Source organism: Rhincodon typus, chromosome 16, assembly GCF_021869965.1.
Source record: "Rhincodon typus isolate 14 chromosome 16, sRhiTyp1.1, whole genome shotgun sequence".
Classification (NCBI taxonomy): domain Eukaryota; kingdom Metazoa; phylum Chordata; class Chondrichthyes; order Orectolobiformes; family Rhincodontidae; genus Rhincodon; species Rhincodon typus.
The window spans coordinates 13,036,753-13,045,164 of record NC_063347.1 but is presented as its reverse complement, the minus strand read 5'-3'; the positions used below and the strand labels follow the sequence as shown (position 1 = coordinate 13,045,164).

At 41.1% G+C, this 8,412-nt stretch overlaps 1 long non-coding RNA gene across 1 annotated transcript; it reads right to left on the bottom strand.

Annotated features, from left to right (window-relative positions):
* Positions 1-2,443: 2,443 nt before the first annotated feature.
* LOC125485093 lies at positions 2,444-5,241 on the bottom strand. The gene is made up of 2 exons (XR_007263854.1): positions 4,789-5,241; positions 2,444-2,913 (listed from the first exon to the last, which is right to left on the bottom strand). It is a non-coding gene; the product is annotated as an uncharacterized LOC125485093 (long non-coding RNA).
* Positions 5,242-8,412: the final 3,171 nt, after the last annotated feature.

Below are 8,412 nucleotides of genomic sequence, written 5' to 3'. Positions count from 1 at the left end.
AATGTTGGCTAGAGAGCCAGTTGAGAATTTTATAACACTGTAGTGCACTTGATGGTTTGAATGATGTTATAAACCATGAGGGGGAGAAAATACTTTAGTAGTATACACAATCATGCAAACTGAAAGGGTGTTTTATAGTTGGGAGCATGTTCCCAAGATGTTTACATTTATAATATTTACTGCCTCAATTGTACATGCTGGAGTAGATATGTCTCCAAATCCCTTTGCTGTCAGCTTGACTTCTGCGCTGGGAGCTGTTCAGTTTATGGTAGATGATGATGCCTTATACTGATAACTGGAATATCACTAAGTTAACATGAAAATGGAATGTGGAAATTAATGAAATGAAATGATATTTAACTTTGCATCCCAGTGCAATAAGAAATTACAATGTCAACATGCAGTCTCAATGTGAGATAACAAGGTATAGAGCTGGATGAACACAGCAGGCCAAGCAGCATCAGAGGAGCAGGAAGGCTGACGTTTCGGTCCAGGCTGATTCTCCAGCATCTGCAGTTCCTACTATCTCTGCAGTCTCAATGTGATGCTTCCACATCCCCGTCATGTCTCAAAGTCTTGCAAGGTTGTGAACAAATTGCCCCAATGAGTTTTGTCGATCTTCATTTGATATGGGAAGCTGGAATGTCTTTTAGGGTACAGTATGTCTGGACTCTGAGGTGTTCATGGGTATTCTATGCTGAAGATAGTGGAGGGGAAATAAGTGATAGGTGAAGATGGGTCCATCTCCACCTATCACTTACTGTTTTTTTTCTTCCCCCACCCCTTCGCCCCAATATTTATAAGTAACTTATTCTATTCGATGAGCTTCTTTTCAAAAGAAGTTTCAAAATTGAACTCTCAGGAGCCGTGTAATATTTTTGAACTAACAACACAAATATACGTTGATTTCTAGCCATCAAATGTGAAATAGCCTTACTGCTTTCTCTACTTGTTTATCATTTGGCTACTGGGAGATTTATGTGACATAAAGGACATGTTCATGGAGTGACCGTCAAAGGATTATTGTCCTTTTTTTAAAAACATGACTTTGAAAGAGGGGGCAGAAAAGTGCTTTGATTTATTTAAGCTGGCAGCTGCACACAAATATTGTAAACAGTTTGTACTTGCGAATGAAAGTGGGCTTGTTGTCAGCATTATTACCAGCTGCAGCAGTGGTGTCTTCTGAATGCAAATACTCTTCCTCCCCTTCCTCCCAAGTAGAATGTACTAGGAGTAGGCACCGTTGGCAAAGTTTCTTGTCTCTTGCAGGAAATTCTGTGCTTGAATAAGAGGTGATTTTAGTGTTTTGCACCACGTGGATTTTTTTGTATGATGGGCTCTCCATCTGAGGGAGCTGCTACGTGGGAAGGAAACTCTCTCGTCCACAACAGCTGCGGAGAATTGAATTGGGGCCAGCCTGGAGATGATCGGAGGTCGCATGTGCTCAAGGAAAGGGCAAGGTACAACCAGAATACAAAAAAACCATTGGGGAATGCATGAAAATGTCAATTGATATGTTCCCAAAATATTCTTGAAATGTGCTGTTGTCTTACAGCAACCAATTATGAAGCGGATGTTAACTAGAGCTTCACAGATGTAAGAATTTGTGCATTCTACACACTGTATCCTTATTTATGCAACTCAATCATGGAGAAATTATTTTCGTACAATCCCTACAGTGTGGGAGCAGGCCATTTAGCCCATCAAATCTACACTGACGCTACAAAGAGCATCCCACCCAGACCCTCGCCCTATCCCTGTGACCCTGCATTTCTAATGTCTAGTCCACCTAACAGGCACACCCCTGGACACTACGGGGCAGTGTAGCTTGGCCAGTCCACCTAACCTGTGTATCTTTGGACTGTAGGAGGAAGCCAGAGCACCCGGAAGAAACCCACGCAGACACGGGGAGAATGTGCAAACTCCACACAGACAATCACCCAAGGCTGGGATTGAACCTGGGTCCCTGGCATTGAGGCAGCAGTGCTAACCACTGAGTCTCCATGCTGCTGTGTTAATTAATGCTATGGGGAATATTCTGGCCAGGATACCTTACTGTAACAAGGGTAAATATCTCTAAATCAATGTCACCAGAAAGTTTCTATAAAAAGGAAGCTACAAGTCTGAGTATATACTGGAGTGATGGGATTTCATTTCTCAAAAGATTCTTCAATCAGCTGATCATCTGATCTTTTGGGTGGTTTGTCTTCCATGGTTTGTGTCCGTTAGTTCTTCTGTCCACTTCTCCCAATGTTCTCCAATACTTGTGTGAGGTAATGAAAGTGTTTCCTGAGACAGGAAATTGACTTTTTGAATGAAAGGTTCATTTGTACCATTACTTTCAATTTACAAGTTAATATTGATGAGGTGATTTAGAGAAGTTTAATTAGTGTCATTTCTCTGTTTGTATAGTTACCATAGAAGCAATGAAATCTGACGCATGTGCTTTTATGGCAGTGTTTTATTGTGCATGAAGCCAAACAAAGCTGGAGGATTCTAAACTTGCATCTTGATTTACTGAAAGCATGCTCAGACCAATAAAACCCTTCGTAGTTACAAAACTAAAGTGTGTAATTTCTTGTATGATTATGTATCCACCAGAAAGTGACGTTGAAGTGATTTGGTGCAAGCATTTGTTCCAAGTGCTCGTATGTATTTGTGGTTTTCGTTGGAATTGATAATAGCAGGCGATTTATTCAGTCTTCTGTATCTTGTGGTTGGTGTCAGCTTGATGTTGACTCTTGGAACGTAGAAAATCGGGGCAGGAATAGACCACACAGCCTATTGAGTCAGCTCTGCCACTCAGTAAGATCATGACTGATGTCTGCCTCAACTCAACTCCATTTCTTTGTCTGCCTGTGTCCCGTGAGCAGATAAGTAGCATTTTTGTAATAGATGTTGTGTAGCACCAAACTAAGGCAGGATGAAAGGAAAGTTACTTTCTTGGAGAAAAGACAGACACAAGGAAAATTTGAAACAGCAATCGGAAATGTTGGCCATGCCCTTGAGCTCAGAACGGTAATGTGATAGAGTTCATACTCAAAAATTGCCCTCTCCCTCCGATTATTAATTGACCTGATATTTGTGTCTGCCTTTTGAGGAGGCATGGTTTCCCAAGAATCATACCAAAGTTTAAAGAATGAGACTGAGGCCAAGCTGCGTAATCTTTAGCTCTACTCCTTTGATTTCAGAAGAATGGATAATTTAACTGATAACACAATCCATAATCACTAAGGATATGAATCCAGCAGAGAAACTCGAGTGAAAGAAAGCTTTAACTTTAAATTTAGAGGTAGATCATTTAGAAGTACATTTAAAGGATTTTTCATATGAAGATCCGTGAAAATCTGGAACCCTCTCAGCAAAAGTCTTGGATGCTGGATCAGTTGGAATTGGCAAGTAGCTGGAGTATTAGATTTTTGTTAAGAGTTAAGTTATGAAAGGCCTTGGAGATAATCGGATAAGTGAAAGTACAGTTCAACCATGATCCTAATGAATGTTGGAATATGCATGAGGGCTGAGTAGTTTGCTGCTGTGCCTGTTTTCCATTTGCAGATTTTTTTTGTCAAACTTAGAGACATTATCCGGTTGAAACAACTTTGGCATTCATTTGACTTATCAGTTTTCTAATTTTTAAGCCTTCAAAAATTAAAAAACTGATAAGTTATTAAATTTTAATATTTGCATGTATAAGTCAAACTTCTATTTTCTGTTTGTCAGAATCTCTTGATTCTTTTACACAAAATATTTGCCTTCACCTTTTCTTAACTCCTTCCTTTCACCTATACTCCTAACATACTATATTTTTTTCTTTATTCATCCTGGTGAGGCAGCATTTATTGCCAATCCCTAATTGCCCAGAGGGCAGTTAAGAGTTAACCCAATTGCTGTGGGTCTGGAGTCACATGTAGGCCAGATCAGGTAAGGATGGCAGTTTCCTTCCCTAAAGGACATTAGTGAACCAGATGGGATTTTCTGACAATCAACAATGGATTCACAGTCTTCATTAGACTCTTAATTCCAGATATTTATTGAATTCCAATTCCAATTCCACTATCTGCCATGGTGGGATTCGAATCTGGGTCTCTGGATTAACAGTCCAGTGATAATACCACTAGGCCATTGCCTCCCCAACATGCAGTTGCCATTTGCCCTATGTGTTTTCAGGCTGTCTAAGAGGGGAGCAGGTGATGTAGAAATACAAAATGTCAGGGAAATAAACTGTAAAGTGCTTTAAAATCTCTTCTTCACATGCTTGTTGTTAGAAAATAGCTACTGAATCCTTGAGGATGTGTGTGCTGGATGATAGATTACTTTTCTATTTCTTTCACACAAAACTAAGAACCATGCAGACTGAACCCAGATCCTTCTACTTGATTCCTTGAGTTTATATGCATGTGAATTGACCTTAAAGTTGAGAAAAGGTGATGGAATTCTAGTTTCTCTCGTAGCATTTTGCAGCATTGATATTCTGATGGCTCAACCCATGGTATGACAACTGCTAAGTTCGTTTCAGTATGAAAGTTGCAATTACTGTGCTACAGAATGGAATAACTGCCTTGCTAGAGGGCATTGTACCAATGAAAATGGTCTTGAAACTTATTTGACATCTATTGGAACCAGTACAACCATTTACTAGGAGTCCACAGTTCAGCTAGGAACTCTTAATTTGGTTTGTGATGGAGTAGTGAGAAACAGCAGTAAACATCCCAGAGGAGGTGAAGTTTTAAGGTTGCCAAAATGTGTTAATGGGTAATAACTAAATGTATTATTAAAGAAATGACTCACCAACCGATCTGCTATTCTTGGCAAAGGTCACGCTTGGCAGTTAATGACTCAAGATGGTGGAGGATAGCCATCAGTAATGAAAAACAGAAACACGCAATGTTGAATTTTACTAACAGTTGTTGTTTTCTTTGTCATGAATCTCTCTGGATCCTGATTTTAAATCTCGTAATCTAAAGTCTGTTTTTTTTTTTCGCTGAGATTAGATGTTCAAATTGGTTTGAGCTCCAGAATCATTGCATCCAGCGTTTGGGCCAGGCGGTTATTTCACTAGGCCTTTTACAACGAGCACTTGTTTGTTTTCTCTGCACCAACGGAAGTGCCACACCAAAGCCACTTAGAGTTCCACCCTCAAAGATTGCAACAGGAAATATAGAATGTGTAACCGAAGGCACGTTGTTGATTAAAATCCAGATGAATGACAGCTACAGAATGAAAGTGATCAGTCTTGGATAAAGTTCAGTCACGTTTTTGTTCTTTTCTGAAATAAAAGCTATTTAATTTGAACTAGTGGCGATATTAAATCGCATGCAACATGCACAGTACAGAAATCAACCAAACAGCCTAATCGGTCCATGCCTGTGTTTATGTTCCATGCAAGCCTCCTCCCATCCTGCACCATCCAATCCTATTCAGATAGCCCTCCATTCCTTTCTACCTCAGATATTTATCTAGCTTCCCCAACTATTCCCTGTAGTAACAAGTTTCACATTCTTACCCCTGTCTTGGTAAAGAAGTTTTATTTCCCCTCACTTCCCCATTGATTTTGTGACTGCCTAATGCTGATGGTCTCCAGTTTCTCTTTTCCATGCAAATTGAAGCATATCCTTTGTCTGTTTTATTAAAACTTCTTATAATTTTAAAGAGGTCAATTATTTTGCTTCTCTGCCTGCACTTTGGAAGAGGACAAAGACCTAGCCTGATCATTCCTTTTTTGATAATTGTAACTTCACAGTTCTTGTTTCATTCTTACTAGTTTCTGTGCACATACCCTATACCCATTGATTTGAAGATGGCAGCAGAGTAGCAGGGCTGTGTGTGAGCTCATCTGCTCCCACATGCCCGCTCTTTTTTTTCTCTTGCTCCTTCTCTTTGTTTTTTTCTTACTTTCGTTTTTCCTTGGAGCCGTTTGCGGCAGGTTAGGCAGCGTAATCAGTGTGACAGCTAGAGCGGTCCATGTCCAGAATGGTAGCTCCTCCCAGCGGTCCGAGGCAGCAGTGAATACCACACCTTGTGGTGACGGCAGTGGCAGCAGGGGTGCTCTCCTGGCTTTTGGTGCTGGGAGCGGCAGTAGCAACAAAGGTCCTGCAGCGATCAGAGGCAACAGCAACTACAATGGCAGACTTTTCAAGATGATGGCACTGGCAAGGTAGCAAATCAGGAGGGCAGCTGGAGCAGGACTATTGGCAAGAGGACAATGGCGGCCTGGTCTGGCAGCGGAGCCAGGGACTCCTGGTGTTGGCAAGACAGCGGCTGCAGCCAGTGGCAGCATGGTATGCCCAGAACAGGGTCTCCTGGCATTGATGAAGTGGCAGTGGAGCCAGGGACTCCTGATTGCAAAGGGAGTATGGGTTCAGCACAGGATGCTGCATCAGTGAGGTGGGACTAGGGACAAAGAGATGGAGCTTAGAGCGGTCACTCCTCCATTGGTGGATCCAGCGCAGGTGGTGGTGCAGGTATTGTTGATGAGTCGGCTGAGGACTCTTTCAGTTATGTCTTTTTTTATTCTTAAACTATCCAAAATGGCCCTGGATTGTGGCAACAGTTGAAGCCTTTCACTGTATATTACTGCATTATTCAATGTAAAATGCAAGTGACAATGAATAAACCATTCATTATAACTTTTATAATATAGCAACCAGAGCTCTACCTAGTAACCAAAATAACGAAATTTAGTATAATTTTTCTTATTTTCAGTTCTGTCCTCCAGGAATATGCCTAGTGCTTGGCTTTCTTCTATTTTAAGCAGCTGCGTTAAACTTTGTTTTATTCAGTGTTCTCTTTTTGTAACTATACACGAAGATCCCTTTGTCCTTTAATTGGGAAAAAAAATGTATATACAGTAAATGTGTGACCTCCCTTTTTCTTTGAAGTGTGACATTTTACCTATGTCAAAATTGATTTTCCATTTATACCAAAACTATTTTGGATTCTCCAGCCTAAATTATTTCTGCAAGTGTTAGCAATTTCAGGTATTTAATGACTGAGCAGGAGGCCATTCAGCCCATTGTGTCTGTGCCAGCTCTATGGATGTGACATAAAATGATGGAAACGGGTGCTGGGTAATGGATTCTCTTTCCTACTTTGTGAAGCCAGTATTAGCATTAAACAATCCTAAATCAAAAACTGTTTTTGATAGAAACAGTGGGGGCCCATGTACTTGACCCCACTTTAAATGATCGATAATCACAAAAAGCCAAGTTCAGCTTTCAGTCAAGTTTATGGTTTTGATGCCAAACGCTCTGGGTGATTTTGTGCTGAACGCTCATGCTTGATCCCGAGAGGAGTTGACTACGTAGATGTGGACCAGATGTTTCCTCTTGTGGGAGAATCTAGAGCCAAGGGGGTCATAGTTCTAAACTAAAGGGTTGCCCATTTAAGAGATGAGGAAACTTTTTGTTTTTTTACTGAGGGTTGATTGTCTTTGGAATTCCCTTCCTCAAAACACAGGAACTTCAAAAATTTTTAAGGTGGAGAGAGAGATTCTTGATTACCAAGGGCATGAAAGATTATTGTAGTGGGTTTTCAGGAATGTAGCATTGATGTTAAAATCAAATCAACCCATGATCTTATTGAATAGCAAACCAGGTTCCAAGGGCCAACGGTTCCCTTGTTCATAAGAATTGTTTACCTAGGATCAGGAGAGGAAATTTTCATCTGGATTCCTGAATTGGTTGAGGAAGAGAGGAGAAACAGAGTTCTACCTGATGGCGGAACGGTGGTTCAGTGGTTAACACTGCTGCATTACAGCACCAAGGACCTGGGTTCAATTCTACCCTCTGGCGACTGTCTGTGTGGAGTTTGCACATTCTCCCTGTGTCTGTGTGGGTTTCCTCCCACAGTCCAAAGATGTGCAAATTAGGTGGCTTGGCCATGCTAAATTGTCCCACAGTGTCCAGGGATGTGCAGACCAGATTGATTAGCCATGGGAAATGCAGGTTTACATGGACAGGGTGGGGTAGGGTAGGGGAAGGGGTCTGGGTAGATACTCTTTGGAGTGTTGGTGTGTACTCGATAGGCCAAATGGTCTGTTTCCACACAGTAGGGATTCTAATTGTACAGCACTTCATTTTAATGTCAGCATTAAATTGAGCATATTCAGCTGTTTCATCATTTTATTTTAGGAGCTGGTTAATTTGCTGATGACCATTGACGTTCTCAATAATTGTGTGAAACTTTGGCAGAGGACACTACATCGATCCCTTAGGTGATTTGTCAGTGTATTTTCACAAATGCAAAAGACCTAGACTTCACAATTCCATATCTGTCAGCAAAGCAAATGCAGGAGTACAGTGGTAATAGGGACTGCAGATGCTGGAAAATCTGAGATAACAAGGTGTAGAGCTGGATGAACACAGCAGGCCAAGCAGCATCATAGGAGCAGGAAGGCTGACGTTTCAGGCCTAG